The sequence below is a fragment of the Marmota marmota genome, unplaced genomic scaffold (genome assembly GCF_001458135.2).
Source record: "Marmota marmota marmota unplaced genomic scaffold, marMar, whole genome shotgun sequence".
Lineage (NCBI taxonomy): Eukaryota > Metazoa > Chordata > Mammalia > Rodentia > Sciuridae > Marmota > Marmota marmota.
In genome coordinates this window covers 2,324,631-2,333,322 of record NW_026000052.1, presented here as the reverse complement: position 1 = coordinate 2,333,322, position 8,692 = coordinate 2,324,631, and the positions used below count along the sequence as shown (strand labels likewise).

Genomic DNA, 8,692 nt, shown 5'->3' with positions numbered 1-8,692 from the left:
GGGGCCTGAGAACAAAGCCGAGGAGGAGCAGGGCCCCCAGGTGTGTGCACCCCGCCGCTCCTGGACAGAGCCCCGGGAGGCCTGCCGTGACTGACAGAAACCTCACCCTCCTCAAGCCTGAGGGCCTGGGCTTTGGGCCACAGAGACTTCTGGAACAAGACCCCAGCCGAAGCCCACTGGGAGGCCCCAGGGCCCAGCTGGGGTCCAGGCAAGACACCATGGCGGGGCCTCCTCGGCCTCTGTGGGGACTGCTGCATAGTTTTGCAGTCAGCGCCGTGGTCAGCTCTGGCCAGATGACTGGCAGCCCGGAGACGGGGTGACAGGCAAGGGCCCTCCCAACCAGTTCTCAGGAGCACTGACTGATGCCTACTGCATGCCAGGGGAGGCTGTCTCCACTGGAGACTCAGCAGGAAGGAAGTCTGTGTGCAGGGCTCGTGGTCTAGGTGGTGGGGAACAGGTTCTGGAAGGGGTTCAGCAGGGGGAGGGCAGGGAAACAAGGGTGGGGGCTGAAAGCGAAGTGGGGAGGTCCGGAGGGCCTTCTGTGAGGGGTGGCCGAGCACAGACCTAGATGACACAGGAGAGCAAACCGTGAGGGCACCAGGGAGCCAAATGTCTGCCAGAAGAACCATGCAAAGGCCCTGTGGCAGACCTGAGCTGGGGGAGGTGGCAAGGAAACGGACGGGGGGGAGGTGGTGGGCGGGGAGCAGTCGTGGGAGGCAAGGCAGTTTGGGGGCATCCTCAGTGGCCTCCCAGCATCCCAAGCGTCCTGTGTGGATTGTTGAACTCACTCGGTAGTCCCACTGACGCTGAGGGGGGCCAGCCTCCCCACCTTGAAGACTCGGAACTGAGCAGTTAGCTCCCCTCTGTCTTGTTTGACCTTTGAGAATCCTTAATACAGAGGCAGAAGAGCGGCCACCACCTCAGAAGGCCTTTCTGTCTCCCCACCATGGGGAGGAAGGGAGGGCCGGGAGCAGCAGACCTGGCGCAGGCAGGGAGCTGGGGTGGAGGAGGGCCGGGTTTATTCTCTCTTTTCTTTTCAAGCAGAAAATGTCTCATCTCCTTGAGCAATTAAGGACCCGAGCCTTCCGTCCTCGGGGCCAAGAGGATTCCTTACAGCACAGCGGGCTGAGGGGCTGAGGGGCTGACAGCTCATGGGCGGGCCTAGACACCGTGTGCGGCCTGCAGGGAGGACGTCCTGTCCCGGGTCAGAGCCCATCCTGACCCAGCAAGCCTCAGCCAGCAGATGTGCAGACGCCCTCAGGAACGTGTCTCAGGCCTCGGGCTTCCCTCTCCCCTCCAGGAGAGGCACACCAGGTTTCACGGGCGGGTGAGCATGCCCAGGCCCGGCTCACCACGCGTGCCGTGGGCACCTCACAGCACAGCTGAAACGAGGGTGCAAGTCGCCCGGCTGCTGTTCCCGGCCACTCTGCTGTCTGGTGCTGTGTCCCCTCGAAGGAAGTTCAGGAAAGGTAGCTCAGGGGCCTGGACCCTCCACTAGTGTGATTCTTGAGCCACAGGTGCCACCTGCCAACGGAGCCTTGGGTCTGCCAAGCCAGCGGAGGAAGTGAAGGCCAGGCCCTTAGATGGTGTAAAGGAGCCAAGGCCCCCCGCCACCCCGCACCCTTTCCACCTCCTTCCAGCGGGCACCTGCTCCTACCCAGCGAGAAGCCAGGCGAGCAGGCGGGAAGGAGGAGGAGCACAGCAGGTGACAGGGAGAGCAGGGTGGTTTCCAGCAGCCCCAGCTGAGTGTCCAGGGGAAAGGCACCTAGGAATACCTCAAAAGCCACCAGATCTAATAAATGAGCCATCGGTTCCCAGCTTCCGTGAAGGGCCCCAGGCCAGCAGCTTGAACTGCAGGTCCACTCCCAGTCCTGCGGGCGGCAAGTCCAGGGTGTCAGCAGGGTCGTTCCTCCCGGGGCTGTCCTTGGCTTCAGATGGCCACCTTCTCCCGTGTCCTCAGGGCATCTCTCCTCTGTGCTCGTGTTTGTCAAAGTGTCCTCTAATTATAGGACGACAGTAACACTGATTGCCTACTCTAATGAGCTCATTTTCATTCAATCTCCTCTTGAAATGCCTCATCACCAAATACACACCTATGCTGAGACACTGGGGTAAAAGCCTCCATATATATGAACTTTGGGTAGAGGGGACCCAGTTCAGCCCACGACAGTCAATGCACAGAATTTATCCATGTTAGCAACCGACAATCACAAACAGAAAGATTTTTAAGTAGCACTTAAAAGAACATCATACCCATAGCAGGACAAAGGCAGGCTTCACCTGGCGTCCTGCACAGCCTCTGAGAATGACACTTTCCTACTGAGGCTGACTCGAGAAGGCCCCCCAGCCCCGTGGACCAGGCACGGCACATGCGTGGTGCCGTCCCTCTGTGTAAGCCAGCCATGGAGGACATGTGGTGATGATGTGGTCCCCAGTGCTCAGCCTCAGCAAGTGGCCAAGAGAAGGGACTTCCAGGTTCCCAGAGACTCTGTACCTATTTTTACTTGAATAAAAATGGGCTTGCTTCACGGTTGTGCAATAAGAACACCGAGGGCAGACGAAGTGTCCTGGTGGCCCTGCCTGCACCAAGTCCTGTGGTACCTGGGGTCTGAGAGAGGGGGAGAGGCGGGGTGCCTTCCACCAGGTGTCCACCCTTTGTGAGCCCCAGTCCTCCCTCCAGGCGCCCCTCACATTCTGAAGAGCTCTCCGTCCACCTGGGGGTCACCTGCAGCTCGGGCAGTGGGTCATGGCTGTAAGCTGCAGCCCTAACAGGAGCCCGGGGGCCACTGGCTACTGTACAAACCCACTGGGAGTAGAAGGCGGGCTGCCGCTCACTCTGCCTCAGCTGTCTGGCTTTCCGCTTGTCCCCTAGTCCCCTTGGGTCCTTCACCGTGCCCGCCCCTTCCCGGCTTGCGCCATGCCCTGTGCTGTTCCCACCACACCGAAGCCTCCTCCCCTCACTGCCTGGCAGACCCCTACCCACAACGCCTCAGATCAAACGCTCTTCTCTCTCCACACTGCCCTGGTCTCCTCAGCAGGTCACAGCCTGAGCTGCCCAGCTCCTGCCCTCTCCTGGACGGTGCAGGCCCGTGGGTGGGATGCGTGGGTCCCGGGCGGGGACGGGGGCGCCCTCAGCATCCTAGCACTGGCAAGAGCCGGGCCCAGCAGGCCCTGCCAATCAGCACCGCAGGCTCCTGACGGTTCTGCAGGGGACCCGAGGCCGAGGGGGCTCGGCATGGCCCTCCTGGACGTGGCCTTAAGTGGCCTTTCCACTCAGAGCCCGTGCTCTCCTGCTCCAGGTTGGACGCTGACTCAGACAGGCGTTGGCGCCCACAGCAGGGCAGCCACTGCTGCCTAACCGGGACCGGAAAGCTGTTCCCTTGTCAGATCGCAACGCAGGAAGCAGGTGGAGGAGGTATTTTGGGGCTTGGAAGGGGCCCCCCAGAGCCTGTGAAATCGCACCGCGTAGGCAGCCACCTACTATGCCTAAATATAATGCTGGTCTTGGGCTGCTGAGCAGCGCCTCCCAGCCAGCCGCCCCCCACCTGGCAACGCAGGGCTCCAGGCGGGGACAGCTGCAGGCCGGCACAGGCCTCCCAAGGCCCGGGGCTGCAAGCTCCCTGCTGCCCCATCCCGGAGTCTGACCTTTATCCTCGTGGGCACTGCTGTGGTTAGGCGGTGCCATGAGGTCCCTGCCTGGGCCGCCCCCATGCCCTGGAGCTCTCAGGGTCCTCTGCACGGCTCTCTTTCTCTGGGTCTTGCTGGGTCTTCCTCTCTAGTTCATGGCTTCAAAGGCGGTCAAGGTCGTCTCCTCCGAAGCTCTGTTAGCAAACCAAGCGAGACAGAGCCAGGTCTGAAGGTCTGGCGACCACAGCCCTCCCCGGCCCTGGCCCCCCGCTTGCTGAAAGAGGCAGGAATTCTGCCCTCGCAGAGGCCTGGGGTGAACCCTGCCCTGCCCACCGAGGCACCCAAGGAGCCCTGGCGGAAGAGCAGCTTCCTGGAGACTCTGCTGCCTCTCCTGCACTCCTCTTGAGTTCTGAAGCCTGGGGAAGTACCTGCTGAGGGCCAGCTAGGGTGCTCCCGTGTCCCAGGCAGCCCCGCATGGAGACGCTTGGATGACACTCAGGAGCTCCCCTGGGAAAGAGCCAAACTTGCCAGGAGGCAGCAGAGCCACCACCTGGGGCAGAAGGAAGTGGGGGACTGGCCGCTGGGGGAGGGGAAGGGAAGGCCACTCGTCCCTGGGTGGGGTTTATCCTTGTACAACGCTCGTGGGAACCAGAGGGCTGGTCGGCTGAGAGGCAGCTGTGCCGCCCCCCACCTGCAGCGTCTGAACTCCTCGACTGACAAGGAGACCCTGTCGTTGCCTCAGTGAGCCAGCTCGGGGCCAGCCACCCCTGGGGCTCTGGTGAGAAGACTCTCAAGGACAACCTAATTCCATTCCTGTCCCTCCGAGCAGAGAACCTGTGACTCCGCAGGAGTGTCTGCTGCCGTCTGTGCCTCTGCCCAGGATGGGCACCCCGCGGGGCTGGTGCCCGGCCAGCCCCTGCTCTCGTGCTCCAGGTGCTGGGGCGAGCCACCCTGAATTTCGTAGATGGCCGATTGCACGAAAGCACCACGCGTGTGGCCTGCTGGAGACACCCTGACGGAGAGGCAGGGCAGCCCAGGCCAGGGAAGCCACCAGCCCCACACATCGCCGGGGAAGCTGGGAACTTAAGCTCAAAGTGTGCCGGTCGGTGAGGGGTGGGGCAGGGAGCTTGAAGAACCTAAGTGGACAGTGACTGGCTGGCCTCCTGAGTGCCCACCTGATGTCCTGCACCGATCTGTCCCTGTGTCTGCTCTGGCTCCTTCGTGCCCGCCCCCCATCCCGGGTGTCCCCAGTCCCTCCATATGCTCTCCATCTCTTCCCCTGGCACCTCGGCCACACCTGGGGCCAGGTCTTCATGACCACCAGGGCAGTGTGCAGTGGCCTTTCCTCATTGGTATCTTCCTCACTGTCCCCTCCAAGGCCACCCAGCCATCCCATTGCTCCCTAGAGCACAGGCTGAGCACAGCCCTCCCCTCAGCCTCACAGTGGCCTGGGTGGCTTCCTCTCCAGCACCCAGCCTCCATCTTCGCTCAAGCTCTGCACGGTCCAGTGGTCACCTCCCTGCAGCCTCTCCTGTTTGCTGTGTGCCTGTCACTCACCCGCCCACCCGTCCATCAACCTGTATCCATTGCTGTCCTTCCTCCAGTCCCCACCTCTGGAATCCTCCCCCACTTGGGACATCAGAAGTGGACAGGTGGGTGGAGGCTTTGGGGGACTCCAGCCACTGTGTCGGCCAGATCCCAGCTGGAAAGCCCCACTCAGCTGCTTGCAGGCACATGACCCTGGACACTTCTCCTCGCTGGATTTCCGTTTCTCCGGAGAAATGGGGGGTGGGGGTGAGAGGGTGGACACAGGGCCGACAGTGAGAGCTGTGGTAGGCACACGGTCCCTGGAGACGGTGCTGGGGCTTTGTAGAGACCCACGGGCATTTCTCGTGGTGGCTGAGCTGCCGTGCAGGGGGCAGCCCCACACAACGCCAGCCCCGGCACCCAGCCGGCTCTTCAGAAGGCAGCAGGAGCGTCCAAAGGGTGACCTGGGCTTCCGTTCAGAATGCTGGCATTCAGCTGGGTCAAGTCCAAATTCCTCCTCAGGACTTAGACAGAGGATCCTTGAGGACCCTGGTCACTCTCCTGTCCTACCATTTGTGCACAATGGACTTGAATACCTCTAGCGATGGGATGCTCCTCCCTCCAAGGGCAGCCAGCAAGCCTTCAGTGACCTCCCCTGGCCACCCAGCCTCTGAGCCAAGGGTTCATGGCCCATCTGTACAACGTAGACCATACCCCCTGTGCCCACAAACTTTTCTCTTTGGGGTACACAATGCCTTTCTCAGCCTCCACAGGACCTCGATGGGACAGTCTGGGGACCTGGGAGCTGTCACTCTACCAGAGGGGTCAGGCCCATGGGCACAGCTTCCAGGGAGGCCCTGTGCATCAGAGTGCCAGCCTGCACTCAGGGCACGGTGCTCCATGTGAGGGCCACGGTCTGGTCTGACCATGCTCCCCCCTTTCCGCAGCAGCCTGTGGGTGGCAGTCGGCAGGGGAGCCGCGCTCCGTTCCACCATGGCTTCCTGCCCGTGTGTGGGTCTGGGCCCTGGCGTCCTACCCAGCTCCTGCCCTTGGCTGTGCTCTGACGTGAATGGGCTCTGGGGCGGTTGTGACTGGTCAGCCACCTGCCCAGACCCCCCCGCCCGGTGGCAGCTGGTGCTCAGGCTGGGCCTGCCCGTGCGAGGCGGATGCGCTATTCCAGGCACCGTGACTCACCGCGCCAGGCTGTGCGTGGTTTTTCTTCTTGGCAATGGGGCTTTTTTCCTTCTCCGTGATCTAGGAAGTTACTATAATTTGGCCACCGGGTCTGGAGTGAAGGGGGAACACTATTTTGGTTTTAGAAAGAGGCACTTGCTCTTAGAACAGTCTCCTTGCTCTGAGGCACTTTCTGCTGCAGCCTTGGTATGACCTGGGTATGGACCCTGCTGCTCTCTCGGGCTTCCAGCCATGGACTGGCAGCAACTGCCATGCCAGGCTCCAGGCATCTCTGCTCTGGGCGGCGGGTGCTGGACCATTCGCCCCGGCATTGGAGAGGCCAGGCGCTACTCGGCTGTCCCGGCACACAGCAGATTGCCATTTAGGTCCCTGTGCCCTCCGGGAGCAGGAGAAGCTGTCTGGCCGAGGCGGAGCTTTGCCAGTCCATGTCAGCAGCACCCCCCACCCCATCTCTGAGCCTCGGTTCCAGACCTAAGCCACAGGGTGCCTCCTGGGTGCTTGTGAGGACAAAATGAGGAGCAGCTCCTTTGGCATCGGTGACACCAGAGAGTGTTGTTAACGTGCACGATCACAGGGACACACCGGCCTGTGCCAGCCCTCAACTAAACTAGACCATGGGGACAGTGGGGACAGATCTGGAGCTGGCCTGGAGTCCCCTCAGCAGCTGTGGGAGACACTACCTGCTCTAACCCTTTCTCCTCCACCTCCTTGTCTGCACATCAGCTCCGAAGGTGGACGTGACAGCTGCCGAGCTGGCTCAGGGTGGCCCTGGAACAGTGCCTGGGCACACGGCAGAGAAGACGTCCAGTGGTGCCCACCTGGGGCATCCTCCAGGGCCACTTCCCAGAAGCCCACAGCAGCCCTGCAGTGGGTATCAGAGTTCTTCCTCAGAGAGGAGGAAGCTGAGGCTCAGAGAGAGGGGACCCTGTCTGACGTCACCCTGTTGGCAAGTTGGGGGTTGGACTTGACCCCCAAGTTCTCAGCCTCACTTTTCCCAGGAGACAGTCACCTCTAGTCACGAGCCATTAAAGGAACAGGGGCAGCTGTCTCTGGGTGCCGCCGTCCCTTCTGCCCTCTGCTGTCTGGGGGTCCAGGGAAGTTCCAGCTGGGGCAGCTCAGAGGCCCTCTCCCACCGCCTCCCACCACATGGGCTCCTTCCAGCCTGGCTCATAGGCATCCAGGGTTAACCAGCTGTGTGTCATCCACATGCCACTCCTCTGTCACCTGCTACTCAGAGAGGGACAATGCAAAGTGGTCATTAAAGGGCAAGTCCTCCTGCCTGGGGTCTCAGTTTCCTCTCCTGAAAAGTGAGGCTGATGACCATGTCCAAGGCGGGAGCCCCTGGGGACACAGAGCTGAGCTGGCCCCACACCACCCTCTCCCGCGCTGGCAGAGCAGATGCTCCGAGAAGCCCTGGGACCTTCTCAGAACCTGCCCTCAGCAGGCCCTGGTGTGCAGCTTGAAAGCATTTGCTTCAAGGCACAGGTCTGCTCAGCCGTGTCCCCCACGCAGGCTCCGCTCACCTCCCTCGGCCACCACATCACAGCACCTGGAACAGAACAAATGGGCCTCTGTTCGGGGAATAACGAGAGGCTCAGCCCGGCAAGCTCTGGAGCAGCCGTGGCAAATTGGCTGCCTCCCGAGAGCCTGTCCTCGGCCCGAGGCTCTGGGCCGCTCATCCCAGCTGGAGGGTGCGTGACTTCTGTCACACCCTTGCTTCTCCGGGCCCAGCGACAACGCTGTCTGCGGCTCCACCTGCAGCCCCTCGAAGCCCTGGGGAAGCAGGTGGGTCTCGCCGTCTGGCCATCTCTGCAGCACCTAGGTTAGTCCCCAGCAGCCACCAGACCAGCCACAAAATGGTTGATTAAAGTTCGTCTCTCACAGCACTGGAGCCAGAGGTCTGGAGTCCAGGTGTCTGCAGAGGCTCTTCAGCTTCTGGCCTCTCTGGGTGCTCCATGCCTTGTGTCTGAGTCACTCCAGCCTCTCCCCTGTCTCTGTCCTCATGACACAGAAGACAACCAGTGTATCCAGGACCTTAATCCAGGTGACTTCATCTCAAAACCCTTCCCTAAACACATCTGCCAAGACCCTGTTTCCAAGCCAGGCCGCATTCCCAGGCTCTGGATGGACGTGGATTGGGGGAAGGCTGTGTTCCCCGACTGGGCTCACACCTCGAATCCTGCAGAGCTGGCATGGAGCAGCCCCTGACCCAACTGCCAGAATCAGGATCAGGGTCATGAGATCTGCTGGGTTCATTTTCCCAGCCCCCTCAACTTACATCCGGGGAAACTGAGGACCAAGAAGGGGTAGCGCTTGCCCAGGACCCAGGCAAGCTGGTGGCAAA

General features: G+C 61.6%; 1 long non-coding RNA gene across 5 annotated transcripts; it reads right to left on the bottom strand.

Moving 5' to 3' along the window:
* Positions 1-997: 997 nt before the first annotated feature.
* LOC107159227 lies at positions 998-6,737 on the bottom strand. Of its 5 annotated transcripts, none has more exons than XR_007351282.1 (4): positions 6,349-6,737; positions 3,646-5,720; positions 1,776-2,608; positions 998-1,544 (listed from the first exon to the last, which is right to left on the bottom strand). It is a non-coding gene; the product is annotated as an uncharacterized LOC107159227 (long non-coding RNA). The 5 variants fall into 5 exon arrangements; XR_007351283.1 differs by having other exon boundaries at positions 3,646-3,821; XR_007351281.1 differs by lacking the exon at positions 6,349-6,737 and having other exon boundaries at positions 1,776-1,999; positions 2,254-2,608; positions 3,646-6,342.
* Between the last annotated feature and the right edge of the window lie 1,955 nt (positions 6,738-8,692).